The following is a 19694-nucleotide window of genomic DNA, read 5'->3' on the forward strand; positions in this document are numbered from 1 at the left end:
CATCTGTACAGGGCGGGGGCGGGGGTGGCTGGGCGCTCAGAGCTGTAGAGAAGACTTCCATCCTCTCTGAGCTTCTTTTCCTCGGTCAGATGAGCAAGGCAGGGAGAGGACTGCAGGAGGGCACAGGACGCCCACTCTGTCCCCAGCTCACGGGAACCACAGGGCTTGGGCAGCAGTAGGGGCCAGGGATCCTGATGGGGAGAGAATCAGCCCAAGCTTTTGGTGGCAAATCTCTCACTTCCAGGGCTGAGTCTGGGCCAAGGGGCCCTGAAACATGCAGGTGTGTTCTCCCGGGTCTCCTGGGACCCATATCTCACTTGAGCCCCAGAAACTTGGTGTGGGGCAAGGTCGGGACACTGGGATTCTAGAGTGATGCTGGTGAAACCTGGAAGGGCTCCTGAGCTGAGCTGGGGAGTGAGGGGTGGGGAAGTCCTGGACTCAGCCTCTGACTTCCTTCCAGGGACATTCCACAAACTCATCATCTGGGCTGAGACTCTTTTGGGCAGCTCAGGGTGCCCATGTGAATGCACCTTATGCAGAGTTGGAATGTGAGAGTGAGCACACAGACCATCAGGGAGTATGCTGCAGTATTGGCCTGCACTATTTGGAGAAGGAAATGGCAATGTATTCCAGTATTCTTGCCTGGAAAATCCCATGAACATTGGAGCCTGCCAGCCTACAGTGCATAGGGTTGCAAAGAGTCAGAGATGTCTGAGTGACTTCATTTTCTTTCATTTTCTTTTAAAATTTATTTATTTTACTGGTTCTATTTTTAATCTCTTCATATACATATTTTATTGAAGTGTCGTTGACTTACAATGTTTCAGTTGCACAGCAAGGTGCTTTTCAATTATACAAACACGCATACATTATTTTTCAGATTACTTTCCATTTCAGGTTATTACAAGATATTGACTATAGTTCCCGTGCTATACAGTAAATCTTTGCTGCTTGTTACATATCTTTTTTTAAAATTAGAAATCTAGCATTGTATTCATACTTCTGTTTTTAAGTTTCTGGTTTATTCCATGTCAGTGTTATGCTGCACTGAGAGTGAAAGCGTGATGCCAAAATCCCACCATGTCCACATTAAAGTAACTGGAAAACAATGGCAGTGTTAATTGAGGGAGGAGATTTTTTTTTTTAATTTATTTTTTAGTTTACTTTACAATTCTGTATTGGTTTTGCCATACATTGACATGAATCCACCACAGTTGTACATGCGTTGAGGGAGGAGATATTGAATCACATTATGTTACTGGTGGGCTTTCCTGGTGACTCAGAGGATAAAGAGTCTGTCTGCAATGCAGGAGACCTAAGTCAATCCCTCAGTTGGGAAGATCTCCCGGAGAAGCCAATGGCAACCCACCCCAGCATTCTTGCCTCGAGAACCCCCATGGACAGAGGAACCTGGTGGGTTGCAGCCCATGGGATCACAAAGAGTCAGACATGACTGAGGGACTAAACTATTCTCAAGTCTCTGAACTTGAAAGAAATAACACTTTCCCATTCATATAGAGATAAAATAGTGGCAGAACAGACAGAACTTTTATTCTTGTCAGGGGCTTAAAGGGACATTATGACCAGACCTGCATGGACAGCTTGAAGAACAAAGGATTCCAGAATTAAAAGGTTTCCACAGTGGAAGGGACATAAGTATAGCTATGGCTGATCCATGTTGATGTATGGCAGAAGCCATCACAGTATTGTAATTGTCCTAAAATTAAAATTAAATAAATTAAGGGAAAAAAAAGCTTACAACAGGACTTCCCTAGTGGTCCACTGGTTGGGAATCTGCCTGCCCATGTAGGGGACACAGGCCCGATTCCAGGAATGGGAAGATTCTACATGCCTCGGGGCAGTTAAGCCCGTGGGCCACAAGCCCATGTGCCTAGAGCGGGTGCTCCAGAACAAGAGAAGCCACGGCGATGAGAGACCCTGCACCACAGCAAAGAGCAGCCCCCTTCCCACAATTAGAGAAAGCCTGTGCACAGAGATGAAGAGAAAGCACAGACATTAACTAGTTAATTAAAACACTGCAACAACCAGCCACACCTCCTCCTCTTTTAGTGTGTGTGTGTGTGTAAGTGTGCAAGTGTGAGTTCACCCATGGGTATTTAATCTGTTTTGTTCTCTCTTCTCCTTGGAATTTTCTTCCTCATGGGCTAAGATCATTTTACATTCAGCAAACACTGTTCAACCATCCCTCTCATTCCCCCAAAAGCTCATCTAACTCAAGTAAGATGATTCTTTGGGGCACAAGTTTGCCGTCTCGCTGGTCTGCTGGCTTTCCAGATAAAGTCACTATTCCTTTCCCGAAGGCCTCATCACTCTGTCCCTTGACAAACAATGTGAGGTTGGACTCAGAGCACATTCATGAGACTTTAGCAGAGGTGTCATTCATTTTTTTTTTAAATTTATTTATTTATTTTTAATTTTTACTTTACAATTCTGTATTGGTTTTGACATAGATTGACATGAATCCACCACAGGTGTACATGCGTCAGTCTCACAGTTGATATCTGTGGTTTAAAAGAAGATACGCAGATGGCCAACAGGCATATGAAAAGATGCTCAGCTTTGCTCATTAGTAGAGAAAGGCAAATCAATACTGCAAGGAGGTACCACCTCATACCGATCAGAATGGCCATCATTAGACAGTTGATGAATAACATGCTGGGGAGGGTGTAGAGAAGAGGGAAACCCTCTTACACTGTTGGGGGAGTGTAAACTGGTGCAGCCACTGTGGAAAACAGTATGGCAGTTCCTCAAAAGAAGCAAAAACAGAGTTTCTGTATGCTTTAACAATTCCAGTTCTGAGCATATATCTGGAAAAAACTGTACCTTGAAAAGATTGATGCACCCCTATGTTCATAGCAGCAAAACGTACAATAGCCAAGACATGGGAACAGCCTAATTATCCATCGACAGATGAATGGATAAAGAAGATGTATATGCTTATACACACAGAGAATGGAATACCACTCAGACATTTAAACGAGTCTTTAATTGGCAACCTGCACTGAGCCTGACATACAAGGTGGGAACATGTGGTTTCTCTTCTGTGAAGAGGTAAGGTTAATGAGCTTGGGGAAAGCATCCTGCATGGTATATACTGAATCACAGTTACTACTCCTTAAAGGCAGCAAGATCTGTTCGAATCCTCTTAAGTTTATTTGGTTTAGGGAAACAAAATGTGACGATTGGGTCATGAGGCATGCTCCGTGATGTGGCTCAAGTCAGACTTCCATCCCTGGTGTGAGAAGAAGCTGGCCATCTTCCCATGTAACATGAGCCAGGCTGACTGTACCAACATCTACCGCCTTCCACATCCTGTGACTCTGTCAGCTTTGCTCAGTTCTGCCTCCTGTCTCACAGAAGCAGAGCCATGTGCCCCACACTCCTCAGCCTCCTGAGTCTCGGTGAGTCCAGAAAGACACGGTTGAAGTGGGTTATGGTGGAAATCGGGGGGCCTTGCACCACTGACCAGGTTCCCTGCATGAGGGTGCAAAGAGTGTGGGGTCCATCATGACAAGCCATCTCTGATGTGGTTTTCCTTCTAGGATTCTGTGTGAGTCTGAAGATCTGGGCAGCCATGGGTGAGTCCTCCCCATCCCTTATTTCTGTGCTGAGCAGAGCAGTTGGGGCTGATGCAGAGGACACACGGGGACTAGGGTGAGACCCCTGTCAGTGAGAGCCCCATGCCCTGTGGATCCCAGGTCCTCCTATTGGCCTTGATACTCATCTTGAGTCTCCCCAGAGGTTAGCCCAGCTTTGGACTCTGGAACTGAAGGCACAGGGTGAAGTCTGGGAGCTGGGAGCTGGGAGCTAGTCCCAGTCAGTGCCATTTTTGTCAAGAGAGGGGAGCAAGAGGCTGCAGCCCACAGGCTCTCCCCTACAAGGTGGCTCATGGCATCTCCAGCTGGCCCTTAACAACAGGATCTGCAGGAAGCCCGCTGGACCTGAGCCCAGGGAAGGGTCTCCTCATCAGGCAGGGCCACCTGGACCTTGTCACACATTTGATGTCGGTTAGCTAACAAAGGAGCCAGGTTCAAGCTTTATTTCCTTCTTTACAGTCAAGTGGCTTTTTCACTTGTTTCCTGTGTTACTGTTAGTTGCTCAGTCGTGTCTGACTCTTTGCGACCCCACGGACTGTAGCTCACCAGGCTCCTCTGTCCATGTAACGCTCCAGGCAAGAATACTGGACGGGGTTGCCATTTCCTTCTCCAGGGAATCTTCCCTACCTGGGGACTGAACCCTGCTCTCCTGCATTGCTGGAAGTTTCTGTACTGTGTGAGCTACAACAAATCCAACAGGAAAGCCCTCTCACTTCTTTTCCATGGATCAGTTTTTTTTGTGGTGTTTCTTTTGCCTGTATCATACAGCATGCAGGATCTCAGTTCCATGATTAGGGATTCAACCCCGGCCCTTGGCAGAGAAAGTTCTGAGTCCTAATGACCAGACCACCAAGGAATCCAGTGTTTTGTGTTTTGAGAGAGTTTTCAACATTTTGTCAACCCAAGGAGTTATTCTTCTCCTGATAAGAATCACTGCTGAGAATCATATTCTTAGAATCTCCGTGATGTCTGTCCTGGGTTGACTGTGTCTCTGTCTGTCCCCAAGCCCCAGGTGTCCTTGAGTATCAGGGTGATGCACTTTAGGGTTGGTGCCTTGGAAGAATTGAAGGGGAAGCGCTCCAACAAGACCAGTGGGGAGAGGGGACCATTCCTATTTTCCTCTCAAAACCTGTGACTCCTTCTCTCCTAGGTGAACATGACAAGCCCTCTTTGTCAGCCTGGCCAAGCCCCATGGTGCCCTTAGGACAGACTGTGACTCTTCAGTGTCACTTCCATTCTCCACTTAAGAGATTCAGACTGTTCAGAACAGATGGGGCCAGTTTGACCGAACTCCATGGAAATCATTTCAACACCTTCACACTTGGCCCGGTGACCAGAGAACTTGCTGGGTCCTACACATGTTCCGGATTCTCCAGGTCTCTCCCTGAGTTGTCCAGACACAGTGATCCCCTGCAGATTGTGGTCACAGGTAGGAGAGGTCCAGCCCAGCCTGGGACAGCCGTCTATGCAGGCAATCCCATCCTAGGTCCAAGTTCCTTACGAGGTCTAAGATTTACTCAGGATTACCAGCTAAGAACGAACCAGGAAAGAGAACCCATTCTGAGAGCTTAAACTCAGGGTGTTGAATAGATGGGGTGCTCTGGCAAAGGAAGGAGGAGCCTCCCTAGGCATTAGTTAGACAGGATGCTGCCACTGCCTGCCAGCAGGGAGGATGGGGAACAACAGGTGCTGAGCCAGCACCTGTCACCCAGTAGGGAGCTGTAATCCCATGTGAAGGAGCTGGAGCCCCAGGGAGGAGTCCCAGGAATGTCTCCAGAGGCATGTGGTGATGGTCACAGATGGGGAAATGTTCCCTTTTTTCTCCACCTCCTTTCCAATTTCCTGCCAGTCATCACTCACATTCTAGATGAGTGTGAATGGAGCCAGGGAATGCATCATCAGAACCACCCAGCTCCCCACCACACATATTAGGGACAGGATGAAGCTGAGAGCATGACAACCCACTCCAGTATTCTCGCCTGGAGAATCCTATGGACAGAGGAGCCTGGCAGGCTATGGTTCATGGGGTTGCAGAGTTGGACAGGACTGAAGTGTCCGAGTATGCATGCCTGAAGCTGAGAGCAGATCCAACTGCTAAAGAGCTTAGAATAAACACAGAGGAGGCTGGAGGTCTTGAGCAAAGAGAAACAGAAAAGCATGAACCAGAGCCCGAGAACAAGGCTAAAGTAAATGCAAGAGAACAGACAGGAAGCGTAATTGGCTTTGCTGCTTCATGGGGAGGTTTTTCACACCTTACGATTTCAGGGGTAGCGCCGAGGTGGGGTGACTCACAGAAGCTCACAAGCTGTTTGCTCCTAGGTGTGTCCACAAAACCCTCCATCTCAGCCCACCCAGGTCCCCTCGTGCGTGAGGGAGAGAATGTGACCCTCCGCTGTCACTCATCGATGCTGCTTGACAAATTTATCCTACACAGAAAAAGCAGCGCAGGGCATTTCTAGAGACGTGGAGAGATGCTCATTGTTGGGCATGCCCCTGCTGAGTTCTCCATTGACCCCATGACTGCGGGTAGTGTAGGCACCTACAGATTCTACGGCTCTTTCCACCACTCCCCCATGTGTGGTCAGCCTCCAGCGACCCCGTGGACATCATCATCACAGGTGAGTGTGGCCAGACCAGTCCCTTCTGCTCTCTGTGTCACAGAAGGTCTGGTGTCCTGTCCAGCATCAGTACTGGGAGAGAATGACGGGCGTGCAGAGACACTCACAAACTTGGGAGAGGGAGCAAACCACAGAGAGAAGATGCATGAAAGTGAAGGGAAAAGAGAACAGAGTGCCTGCCGTGTGCTAAGGGGAAGACACAGCTGGTGACAGAATGAAGGAGTGAGAACGTGAAAGAACGACCAACGAAGAAAAATGCACCAGAGCAGGGGTGCAGGCAGTTCCCCGCTCAGGCAGCCACCGATGGGTGGTTAAGGGGTTGGTTTCCCACTTTCATGTCAGAGCTCCCTTCCTCTGTCAGCAGCACATGTGGTACCAGCAGCCCTGCAGTCCAGGCCCTGAGTGATTGAGATGGAGGTCGACACCCTGACGTTGCTCAGCCTCTTGGTTTAACATATCATTTTGCACAAAGAGGAGGGGAGAGAGGTCCCTTCAACCCTCCCACTGAGGAGTCCCTTCCAGCCCCGGAGGTGGGCATGGCAGCCCTGAACACGCCCTGAAGAATGAGACGGTCAAAGATCAAATGATTTTCTGGCAATTTCCACTCCATAATCTGCTCCTGGGTCAATGCCTTGTTTTCTGATAGTCCCAGCAGAAGTTAGTAAGTTCCATTTATTTCAAGAGAAATGCACGTTTGATTTTTTAAATTTATTTTTTATTTATGTTTGTTGAACTCTAGTTGTTTAAGATGTTAATTCCTGTTGTATAACACAGTGATTCATTTATTCATATAGATATTTACTCTTTCTTTAAAAAGGACATTAAATGACAATCCCTTTTAAAAATTATTAATTTGTTCAAGAGATTTTTAAATGACACTCCATTTTTAAAGTTATTTCTGAATGTTTCCCTGTGCTGGGTATCCCTTGCTGTGGGGCTTTCTCTCCCGGCAGTCGGCGGCCTTCTCATTGCAGTGCCTCTCTTGTTGCACACTTCAGGCTTTAGTCCTCTATTTAGGACGAGACTTTCTTTGTGCTCTGAGATCAAGGTCTCTTCCTTCTGGGTCGGTCCAAGAAATCCTCAATCTCAGCTCAGGGGGGCCCTGTGATGAGGTCAGGAGAGAACGTGACCTTGGTCTGCAGCTCTGAGAGCACCTTTGACCAGTTCCATCTGCTCAGGGATGGGGGGAACCTTGGGTGCCCACTCGCTGGAGTGCGGGGCCCCTGTGGAGCACTCCAGACAGAGTTCCCTCTGGGTCCTGGCACCCCAGCCCACAGTGGGGTCTACAGGAGCTACGGCTCCTTCACTCGCTCTCCCTACTCATGGTCAGACTCCAGCGACCCACTGTTCCTCTCTGTCACAGGTGAGGAATCTCTTCCTGGCCCATGCTTTGTTGTGCCTTTTCAGTTGCTATTCTCTGTCCAACTCTTTGTGACCCCATGGACTGCAGCACGACAGACTCCTCTGTCCTTCACTATCTCCTCCTCATGGATGACAGCCTTGTAGTGGTGAAGGGGCCTTCATACCTCAGGGAAGCTATGAGCCAGTAATGCAGGGTCACCCAAGCCTGAAGGCTCATAGTGAAGAGTCTTGGTAAAATGTGGTCCCCTGGAGGAGGAAATGGCAACCTATTCCAGTATTCTTGCCTGGATAACCTGTGAAGAGTCCCATGCTTTCAGTTCAGTTCAGTTCAATTCAGTTGCTCAGTCATGTCTGACTCGTTGTGACCCCACGAATCGCAGCACGCCAGGCCTCCTTGTCCATCACCAACCCCCGGAGTTCATTCAGACTCACGTCCATTGAGTCAGTGATGCCATCCAGCCATCTCATCCTTGGTCATCCCCTTCTCCTCCTGCCTCCAATCCCTCCCAGCATCAAAGTCTTTTCCAATGAGTCAACTCTTTGCATGAGGTGGCCAAAATACTGGAGTTTCAGCTTTAGCATCATTCCTTTCAAAGAAATCCCAGGACTGATCTCCTTCAGAATGGACTGGTTGGATCTCCTTGCAGTCCAAGGGACTCTCTAGAGTCTTCTCCAACACCACAGTTCAAAAGCATCAATTCTTTGGTGCTCAGCCTTCTTCACAGTCCAACTCTCACATCCATACATGACTACTGGAAAAACCATAGCCTTGGCTAGACGGACCTTAGTCGGCAAAGTAATGTCTCTGCTTTTGAATATACTATCTAGGTTGGTCATAACTTTTCTTCCAAGGAGTAAGCGTCTTTTAATTTCATGGCTGCAGTCACCATCTGCAGTGATTTTGGAGCCCCACAAAAATGAAGTCTGACACTGTTTCCACTGTTTCCCCATCTATTTCCCATGAAGTGATGGGGCCGGATGCCATGATCTTCGTTTTCTGAATGTTGAGCTTTAAGCCAACTTTTTCATTCTGCTCTTTCACTTTCATCAAGAGGCTTTTTAGTTCCTCTTCACTTTCTGCCATAAGGGTGGTGTCATCTGCATATCTGAGGTTATTGATATTTCTCCCAGCAATCTTGATTCCAGCTTGTGTTTCTTCCAGTCCAGCGTTTCTCATGATGTACTCTGCATAGAAGTTAAATAAGCAGGGTGACAGTATACAGCCTTGACGTACTCCTTTTCCTATTAGGAACCAGTCTGTTGTTCCATGTCCAGTTCTAACTGTTGCTTCCTGACCTGCATACAGATTTCTCAAGAGGCAGGTCAGGTGGTCTGGTATTCCCATCCCTCTCAGAATTTTCCACAGTTTATTGTGATCCACACAGTCAAAGGCTTTGGCATTCTAAATCACATTGTGGTGGCCCAAAAGGCCATTTGGCTTTTCCCATAATATCTTCCTGTATCACTGAGCTCCTTCTCAAGCTCTCCGTGCTAGTGTCAGGGGACCTTAGGGCTTCTGGAGAAATGAAGGCAATGAATACCAGAGAGGAAGACAGATGGTATGTGGCATCTCAACCCTCTTCCACCACCGCTATGGATGCTCCACATCAGAGTCCTGTCTATCCTGACAAATAAAGAAAAGAGTCAGGGTAGACCCAGGAGGAGGAGAGGCTGGGCTCATTCGGGAGAATCCAAGATTGCATTGTACACTTTCTCTTAATGTTTTCCCAGTAGCACCTCTGACAGTAGCACTGATACTCATTCCCGGAGCAGAGAGGATATCTCTTACTTACAGCTGTCTTTCATTGTCAGGCATATCCTTCCTACCTCCTTCCACCATCTCTTCTCTGGGATGGAGGTTCTACTCAACGCATTCACGGTGAGGGACCAGAAGCTCTCCCCTGCCCCATCAGTGCTCTGAGGGATGACAGAGTCAGGACAGGCAGCAGGTCAACTTCCAGAAAGAAGAGTCCTCCTTTGGTGGGTTGAGGAAGGTTACGGTTCACCCCTTCTGGCTTTGTTCCCCTAGGATCCACTACAAATACTTGCCCATCAACCATGGATCCACACACCACAGAAGGTAAGCAAGACAGTCTCCTATCTCAGCCAATTTCTGAGAAGACGGAGGGTTCCTGTGTGAGTGTTGGTTCTACCACCTCCCAGCTCTGTGACTTTGGGCTCCTCAAAGTCCCTGTCATGTCAGCATTTGAGATCATGGTCTGTATTAGAACCAGAGGGGACATTGAGTTTCTGATTCTCTAGGACTGGGAATTTCTACATTGAACAAAGAGAGACAGAGTGACTTGACTTCATGCTAAGGGAGCTGCTTACCCTCCCTCCACCAGCATCTTTGGGGAAGGATGGGGGGACAAGGGGAAGATTTTAAGAAGCACCTTCAATATGCACTATTCCTCTGCTAGTGTTTATGAACTAAACATTCCACAGTTCAGAAATAGAAGTGTTGTGTCTTCTTGAGGATTCCATTGCAGGCATATATGGATGGAGGGGGAAATGTATGGAGGATTAAAGCAGTCCCCATTCATGCAAAAGCACCATGCCTTGTCATACGGGGCAGCAGAGAAAAGTTGCATGGGAGCCCGGGGGACCTGGTTTCAGACCGCTGCTGGTCTTGCATGGCCTCCTTACTCCATCCACTGCTAGCATCTCTCCTGGATGCCTTGGTGCCTCCTGGTGCCGGGGGCCAGCGTGAGGAACTCTGCCCATGGCAAAGGTCATGAGGAAGGAGGCTTGGCATATGCAAAGGCGTGATCAAGTCTCAGGAAACCCCCTGTTCCTGAGCATCTAACCCCAAAACCAGAGTCTGTTTTATGCTCTCACCTATACCTCTGACTTTACGGGGGGCTCTCCCCCATAACCGTTTTTCTCAGAGAAGGAGTAAATGTGCAGCTCCAAGGCAATAGAAATTCCTGGGCATGACAAGAGTGTTTCAGCTTACGGACTCCTCTGAAGGTTATCTAGCCCACCTGTATAGGTTCGTCTGGCCACATGTGATTGTTTACAGCCTCCCAATCTGAGAGGCATGAGATGTTTTAGACTTACTAAAGGCAAATTCTTTTGGGGAGTTGGAAATTATTAGTATAGTGGGTTGGTTAGGAATTATATTGGTGAAGGGGTTTTCATTTGTTGTGTCAATAATTGCTGCTAATTCCCTGCTCTGGGTGGGACAAGGATGTCTCAGGTCAAACCTCTCTGCTGACAGACTAGCTTGTGTGACAGGATTATTCATACTCCTGCCACTACGCATATGATTGTTTTCTACCTCTTAACCATAAACAGCACAGAGAGTTTTGGAGTATTTTGAGCAGCATAGGGTTTTTCTCATTGTTGAGTCAATGATTGCCGCCAGGCCTCCATATCCTTAGGCACCTGGGAATATATTAATCAATGTATTTGGAATTTAGAAAAGGAAATATAGTAGTTTTAAGGTTAGCAATACTAGACTTTTTGAATTAATGGATTTTCTCTTTTGTAATAGACCACTGTACTTTGTTATAAATCACTGTGTCCTTGCTATGTAAAAATGTAACTTGATCACTATCTTAAGACTAAATAGATCTTAAGGGGAACATTGGTGAAAGGATTTTCATTTGTTGGGCTGATGTTTGCTGCTAAATCTCCATATTCCCTGCCCTTATAATGAATATAACTAACATATAGGAGGAATAAGTATTAACCTTTAAGCATGTAAGAGAAATAAGTATTAACCTTTAAGATTAATTATGTTAACCTTGGGTTAAATAAATTCCTTTCTTGATTGTAACTCACTACACCCTCACCCTATAGGAATGTAACTTTATTTGGAGGGTGGTGCCTGGTTTAAGAAAAAACACACTTGGAAGAAATAAGTTTTTCTGTTATCAGAAAGAAAAGATCATAAAATGTCAGCAGGTCTCACTCATGGCCAGAAGATGATGTAATATCCCTAAGACTTTTTTTTAATACATTTATGTGAAGCACCTGATTTTGATAAAGGTCAGGACTGCTGATCCCCACGTGACTCTGTATTCATCCCTATGTGTAACAAAAGGTATATAAGCAAACCCCAAAACAAAGAAATCGGATCAGTTTCCAGAAAGACTGATTCCCCCATGTCGCTTCTTTCTTGCTCCCCATTTTTCTGGCTGAATTCCCATCTGGAACATGGATGCTATTCCACGTAAACCAAGTTATTCAGCCTCTTTTTCTCCACTAATTTTCCTACTTACTATCCGTTTCTAATCTCTCTATATATCTGTGATTAAATATGTATTTTTCCAAGGATGCTGACGCCATCCCCACCTTCAAATTCCCTGGATCCACCGGGGCTGGACCCTGGCATCCTGGGAAGCGGAGACCATACTAATCAGGTTGAGAAATGCTGACACACTTTGACACAAGGATACAATAACTCCTGTGTGTAGGGGCAGGGTGTATGCAATGAATAAGCAGACCTTCTTCCGTTGGCTTGTTGGCAGAAGCATGTCTTCCTCAAGGCCACTCCAGCCAGCTGCACCTTCTCCTTAGGCTCTCTGTAGCTTTCATCTATACCAGCATCTTCCTCGCTGTTCTTGTCTGTCACTGGTTACCCACAAAGTATGAAGAGCCAAACTGTCACTGGTGTTCTACCCACAATTGTAAGTCTGAAGGAGGGAAGCACAGCGTCATCTGACCCGGGGGAAGTGGGCTTATAGCAGAGAATGGCGTTTTCACTTCCTGTAGGTTAAAAATTGATTTCCATTGCTGTAATCCCTGAGGGAATATCTTCCAGAGGACAATGGAACCATGTTCTTTTTATGAAAATATGTGTTAATTAATTAATTTTTTACTTTACAATAGTGTATTGGTTTTTCCATATATCAAGATGAATCTGCCATAGGTATACACATGTTCCCCATCCTGAACCCCCCCCTCCTCCCTCCCTATACCAGCTGCATCGGGTTTCAGCTGCAGCATGGGGGATCCTCATTGCAGTGTTGGGGTGCAGTTCAAGGCTCCAGAGCTGGCAGGCTCAGCAGTTGCAGCATTGAGGATAGTTGCTTCAAGGCATGTGGGATCTCAGTTCTCCCACCAGGGATAGAACCCACACTCTCTGCACTGGAAGGTGGACTCTTAATCCCTGGGCCACCAGGGACACTCCAAGCCCTGTTCTTCCTTTCAACCACAGCCATCTGTTCTTCTTCCCTTTATGATCTTGGGAATCTGCTGATAGGCATTAGAGGATGGTCCATAACGGAAGATGTAGGATGGGCTCTGTGGGTTTGCACAGATTCCTGAGAGAGTCTGTCAATGGCTGGATTTATTATGGGATGTTTTTTCCTTTTTCTTTTTTCTTTTAACTTAGTGGAGTAGACAGACTCAGCAACCTGGGGCATATCCCTGATTTTTTGGCTTTGATGTCCCCACCAAAGATATGGAAGTCTAGGAGAATCGCCCCCGCTCCAAGAGCCTTGCGTCTCTTCCATTCTCAGATGTTGCCATCACGGAAGGAGAGCCCAAGGAAGACAGAACAGTGAAAGGTGAAAGGTGAGATGGATCCTCCCAGCCCGAACCCTTGCCATAGCCCGAGCCCCTCTGATGCCCAAGGCCCCAGCCTTCAAAGATCACATCTCATTCCATCATTCACATCTCCTTCCTCTCAAGACCCATCAGCAGAGGATGTGATCTTCGTCAACTTGAACCACAAGACCCTCTCTGAGGGACTGTTCACTCCCACTCCCCTGAGCCCCATGCACCCCTTCACCGAGACCAGTATCTATGAGGAATTTGATGTAAACCAACACCATGCTGACCCAGGCTTGGCCCCATCCTTTGTGCACACAGAATGTTATAAATTGAAGAGCTACATCTCTTTCTAAAGGGGTTCCTCCATGGGCACTCCTTCTCCTCCTACAAAGCAGCCCAGCAGCCCTGAAGTTAAGAGTGGAGTCCAAGAATTATAGGATTGTCTTCAAGAATCCCACCACCTCTTAGTAATCCCCTGGCTATTCTAATACTCTATTTTAACTATGTAACCTTTTGGGGGAAGGTATTCTAATCATTTGCACATACAGGGTAGGTTACCATGACCATCCTGCTTTTTTGAAAATTCCAGAAAAGCATAAAAATTTGCAAGTTGAGTCTTCAAATTATTCAGTTTAAAATAAAATAAAGCCAATGAAACAAAACCTCTGTTCAGTAATAGTTTACAAAAATGAACTTGTTTACAAGACAGAAACAGACTTGTAGACTTAGAGAACAAATGTAGAGTTACAGAGGGGAAGGATGAGGGAGAGAAAGATTGGAAGTTTAAGATGGACTTGTGCACACTGCTGTGTTTAAAACAAAATGCTTTCCATGAAACAATAATCAAAGCAATGCATGTTGGCCAAAGAAAGATGAAGTATATTCTGTTTGAGATATCCAGTGTGGTGCCACTTGCCACATGAGGCTGTGTGTCTCCATGCTATGGCGATTCAGCCATGTCTGACTCTTTGTGACCCCATGGATGCTGTGTAGCTCGCTAGGCCTCTCTGTGCATGGGATTCTCCAGGCAAGAATTCTGGAGTGGGTTGCCATTCACTTCTCAAGGGGATCTTCTTGACCCAGGGATTGAACCGTCATCTCTCATGTCTCTTGCATTGGCAGGCGGATTCTTTACCTCTGAGCCATCAGGGAAGGCCCTCAACCTTTTCCCAACCATGTGCCCTGAGGGTGCTGGGGTTCCAGGGGTAGAAACAGGACAACAAGATCCCCCTCAGTCTGGATCCGCACTGGCCGATAAAGCACTCACCCAGCCACGCAGCACAGACAATGACCCACAAGTATATGAAGTAGAGCATTCAGTTCTTCAGCCACACCCACATTTCACGTGCTCAGTAGCATCATGTGGCCAGGTGCCATGGTGCTGGACAGAGCAGATGTTTAAAACGTCCCGTCACCTCAGAGAATTCTACTGGACATTTCAGACCAGACCACTGAAGCCTGCAGAGAGATCACTTGCCCCAGGGAGGCTATGCACATGTTGTGTTAATCCATTGATATTTGCATATTTTGTCATTTTTTTTTGCTTATTTTCACCAAAGCCAAGGATTTGAGAATCTTGTGCCTTTTAAGTTATCAACTGTTGGCACAATGTGGCTTGGCTCAACCATGGGGAGGGCTGAACAGGATAATACCCCTGAAACCAACATAATATGTTTTTTTCAACTTTACAATGTTGTATTGGTTTTGCTATACATCAACATGAATCTGCCATGGGTGTACACGTGTTCCCCATCCATGAAGACCCCGCTGTGAACTGAGCTGGCAAATGGGGTGAAAATCAAGCTCCATGGAGCCTTAGTTGCTTATTGAGCTTTCTGCATGTGATGTCTCTCCTGGCTTAGAACTAAGCCACCCAAGAACTCTTTAACCAAGAAATGTCAGGATTGCTTAAAGTGAAGACATTCTGGGGCTCCCATGTTGCTACTGTCACTGTTTCCATTTTTTCCCAATTATCCTTTTTTTTTTTGCCTTTAGGTGCAGGAACCAGATGTCATAATCTTCATTTTTCTTAATGTTCACACTGTAGACATGAACCCCAGTTATTCTCACATATCTTCTTAAAAAAATATTTGAATGTAGTGTTTGATGCCACATCCTGCAGAATGTGAATTCTTCAACCAACCTCAGAAGATGGGTTTACCTGGGTCATTTCTGCTGTGTGGCACCAATGCCAGGTACACAGGAGGCGCTCTGCAATAATTTATGAACTGACCGAAGATGAGAAGTAAATTCCATATCAGAATGGCTGCTATCCAAAAGTCTACAAGCAATAAATGCTGGAGAGTTGTGGAGTAAATGGAACCCTCTTACACTGTTGGTGGGAATGCAAGCTAGTATAGCCACTGTGCAGAACAGTATGGAGATTACTTTAAAAACTGGAAATAGAACTGCCTTATGACCTAGCAATCCCACTGCTGGGCATATACACAGGAAACCAAAAATGAAAGGGACATGTGTACCCCAATGTTCATCGCAGCGCTGTTTACAATAGCCAGGATATGGAAGCAACCTAGATGTCCATCAGCAAACGAATGGATAAGAAAGCTGTGGTACATATACACAATGGACTATTACTCAGCCATTTAAAAGAATACATTTGAATCAGTTCTAATGAGATGGATGAAACTGGAGCCTATCATACAGAGTGAAGTAAGCCAGAAAGAAAAACACCAATACAGTATACTAACGCATATATATGGAATTTAGAAACATGGTAATGATAACCCTGTATGTGAGACCGCAACTGAGACACACATGTATGGAACAGTCTTTTGGACCCTGTGGGGGAGGGTGAGGGTGGGATGATTTGGCAGAATGGCACTGAAACATGTATAATATCAGATGTGAAACAAATCACCAGTTCAGGTTTGATGCAAGATACAGGATGCTCGGGGCTGGTGCACTGGGATGACCCAGAGGGATGGTATGGGGAGGGAAGTGTGAGAGGGGGGCTCAGGATGGGGAACACGTGTACACCCATGGCAGATTCATGTTGATGTATAGCAAAACCAATAGAACATTGTAAAGTTGAATAAAACATATTATGTTGGTTTCAGGTATTTAGAACTGAAATTTTTAAAAATACCATTTACAATAGCACCCAAAAATGAAATACTTAACTATAAATCTAACACGATACGTACATATCTATGTCTGGAAGATGGTGAAACAGTGTGGGAAAAAAAAAATCTAAGTAAATGGAAAAAAAAACAACCAATACAATATTGTAAACTAATTAACCTCCAATTAAAATAAATAAATTTACATTTAAAAATAAATTAAAATAAAAAAAATTTTAAAATAAATAAAATTTAGAAAAAAAAAACTTTGTGGACTGACTGAAAATGAGAAGTAAATTCCATTTCTGGAGGGAACTGGGAAAATAAACTTATGAGTCCTAGTTGGAGCCAGACTGTCCAGGCTGACTAAGGACAAGAACCCGGGTCCCACCCTCTAGAACAGGTGGCCAGACTGGGCAGAAAGAGAAAGAGCTGAGACCTCAGGTCTGGGCTGAGATGCTTCCTGAGCCCTGCCTGGAGACATGGGCGCCAGGTCCACAGAGGGGCCGCCCCCTGCTCGAGTCCATGGCCGTGGGAACCCCGAGGGGCGGCAGACCCCCAGGGACCACATCCTGTTTGTCCTCTAGGGCCCCGTGGGCTCCTCATCTGTACAGAACGGGCACTCAGAGTTGCAGACATGCCTTCCATCTCCTCTGAGCTTCTCCTCCTCGGCCAGATGGGCAAGGCAGTGAGAGGACCACAGTAGGGCACGGGGTGCCCACTCTGCCCCCAGGTCATGGGAACCACAGGGCTCGGGCACCTGGAGGGACCAGGGATCCTGATGGGGAGAGAATCAGCCCAAGCTTTCAGTGGCAAATCTCTCACTTCCAGGGCTGAGTCTGGGCCAAGGGGCCCTGAACCATGCAGGTGTGTTCTCCCGGGTCTCCTGGGACCCATATCTCTCTTGAGTCCCAGGAACTTGGTGTGGGGAAAGGTCGGGGCATGGGGATTCTAGAGTGATGCTGGTGAAACCTGGAAGGGTTCCTGAGCTGAGCTGGGAGTGAGGGGTGGGGAGGTCCTGGGACTCAGCCTCTGACTTCCTTCCAGGGACCTTCCACAAACTCACCATCTGGGCTCAGACTCTTTTGGGCAGCTCAGGGTGTCCATGTGAATACACTGTATGCAGAGTTGGAATGTGAGAGTGAGTACACAGACCATCAGGGAGTATGCTGCAGTTGGCCTGCACTATTTAGAGAAGGAAATGGCAATGCATTCCAGTATTCTTGCCTGGAAAATTCCATGAACATTGGAGCCTGCCATAGGGTTGCAAAGAGTCAGACACGACTGAGTGACTTCATTTTCTTTCATTTCATTTTGAAATTTATTTATTTCACTGGTTCCATTTTTAATCTCATCATATACATATTTTATTGAATGTAGTTGACTTACAATGTTTCAGTTGCACAGCAAGGTGATTTTCAGTTATACAAACATGCATACATTATTTTTCAGAATATTTTCCATTTTAGGTTATTGCAAGATATTGACTATAGTCCTGTGCTATACAGTAAATCTTTGCTGCTTGTTGAATATCTTTTTTTTCTTTTTATTTATTAATTTTTTAAAAAATTATTTTTACTTTATTTTACTTTACAATACTGTATTGGTTTTGCCATACTTTGACATGAATCCACCACGGGTGTATGTGACCTCCCAATCCTGAACCCCCCTCCCACCTCCCACCCCATATCATCTCTCTGGATCATCCCTGTGCACCAGCCCCAAGCATCCTGTATCCTGTATCAAACATAGACTGGCACTTCGTTTCTTACATGATAGGATACATGTTTCAATGCCATTCTCCCAAATCATCCCACCCTCTCCCTCTCCCTCAGAGTCCAAAAGTCCATTCTATACATCTGTGTCTCTTTTGCTGTCTCAAATACAGGGTCATCATTACCATCTTTCTAAATTCCATATATATGTGTCAGTATAGTGTATTAGTGTTTTTCTTTCTGGCTTACTTCACTCTGTATAATCGGCTCCAGTTTGATCCACCTCATTAGAACTGATTCAAATGTATTCTTTTTAATGGCTGAGTAATACTCCATTGTGTATATGTACCACAGCTTTCTTATCCATTCATCTGCTGATGGACATCTAGGTTGTTTCCATGTCCTGGCTATTATAAACAGTGCTGCAATGTATATTGGGGTACATGTGTCTCTTTCAATTCTGGTTTCTTCTGTGTGTATGCCCAGCAGTGGGATTGCTGGGTCATAAGGCATATCTTTTTTTTTTTTTTAAATTAGAAATCTAGCATTGTATTCATACTTCTATTTTTAAATTAATGGTATATTCCACATCAGTGTTATGGTACACTTATAGTGAAACCATGATACCAAAATCCCACCGTGTCCATGTTAAAGGAAATGGAAAACAATGGCAATGTTAATTGAGGGAGGAAATATTGAATCACATTATGTTACTGGTGGGCATACCTGGTGACTCAGGGGATAAAGAATCTGCCTGCAACACAGGAGGCCTGAGTTCGATTCCTTGGTTGGGAAGATCTGGAGAAGGAAATGGCAACCCACTCCAGCATGCTTGCATGGAGAAACCTCATGGACAGAGGAGCCTGGTGGGTTACAGCCCATGGGAACACAAAGAGTCAGACATGACTGAGGGCCCAAACTATTCTCAAGGCTCTGAACTTGAAAGGTATAACACTTTTCTATTCGTATAGAGATCAAAAGTGGCATAACAGACAGAATCTTTTGTCTTGTCAGGGACTTTAAAGGGACATTATGACCAGACCTGCATGGACAGCTTGAAGAACAAAGGATTCCAGGATTAAAAGATTTCCACAGTGGAGTGGACGAAAGTATAGCTATGGCTGATCCATGTTGATGAATAGCACGAGCCATCACAGTATCGTAATTGTCCTAAAATTAAAAATAAATTAAGGGGAAAAAAAGCTTGCAAGAGGACTTCCCTAGTGGTCCACTGGTTGGGAATCTGCCTGCCTATGTGGGGGACACGGGGCCCAGTCCCATGATTGGGAAGATTCCACATGCCTTGGGGCAGTTAAGCCCGTGGGCCACAAGCCCGTGTGCCTAGAGTGGGTGCTCTACAACAAGAGAAGCCACGGCAATGAGAGACCCTGCTCCACAGCAAAGAGCAGCCCCCTTCCCACAATTAGAGAAAGCCTGTGCACAGCAACGAAGACTGAACACACGCAGCAATTAGTTAATTAAAAATTGCAACAACCAGCCACACCTCCTCCCCTTTTAGTGTGTGTGTGAGTAAGTGTGAAAGTGTGAGTTCACACGTGGGTATTTAATCTGTATTGTTCTCTCTTCTCCTTGGAACTTTCTTCCCCATGTGCTAGGGTTATTTTACATTCAGTAAACACTGTTGGACCATCCCTCTCACTCCCCAAAAAGCCCATCTAACTCAGATAAGATGATTCCTTAGGGCACAAGTTCACGAAATCGTTGGTCTGCTGGCTTTCCAGATAAAGTCACTATTCCTTTCCTGAAGACCTCATCACTCTGTCCCTTGACAGACAATGT

The 19694-nt window shown here is 46.0% G+C and overlaps 1 pseudogene; it reads left to right on the forward strand.

Moving 5' to 3' along the window:
- The first annotated feature begins 3359 nt into the window (after positions 1-3359).
- On the forward strand, positions 3360-13452 carry LOC120873027 (annotated as a pseudogene).
- Positions 13453-19694: the final 6242 nt, after the last annotated feature.

The sequence above is a fragment of the Oryx dammah genome, unplaced genomic scaffold (assembly GCF_014754425.2).
Source record: "Oryx dammah isolate SB20612 unplaced genomic scaffold, SCBI_Odam_1.1 HiC_scaffold_13, whole genome shotgun sequence".
Taxonomy (NCBI): domain Eukaryota; kingdom Metazoa; phylum Chordata; class Mammalia; order Artiodactyla; family Bovidae; genus Oryx; species Oryx dammah.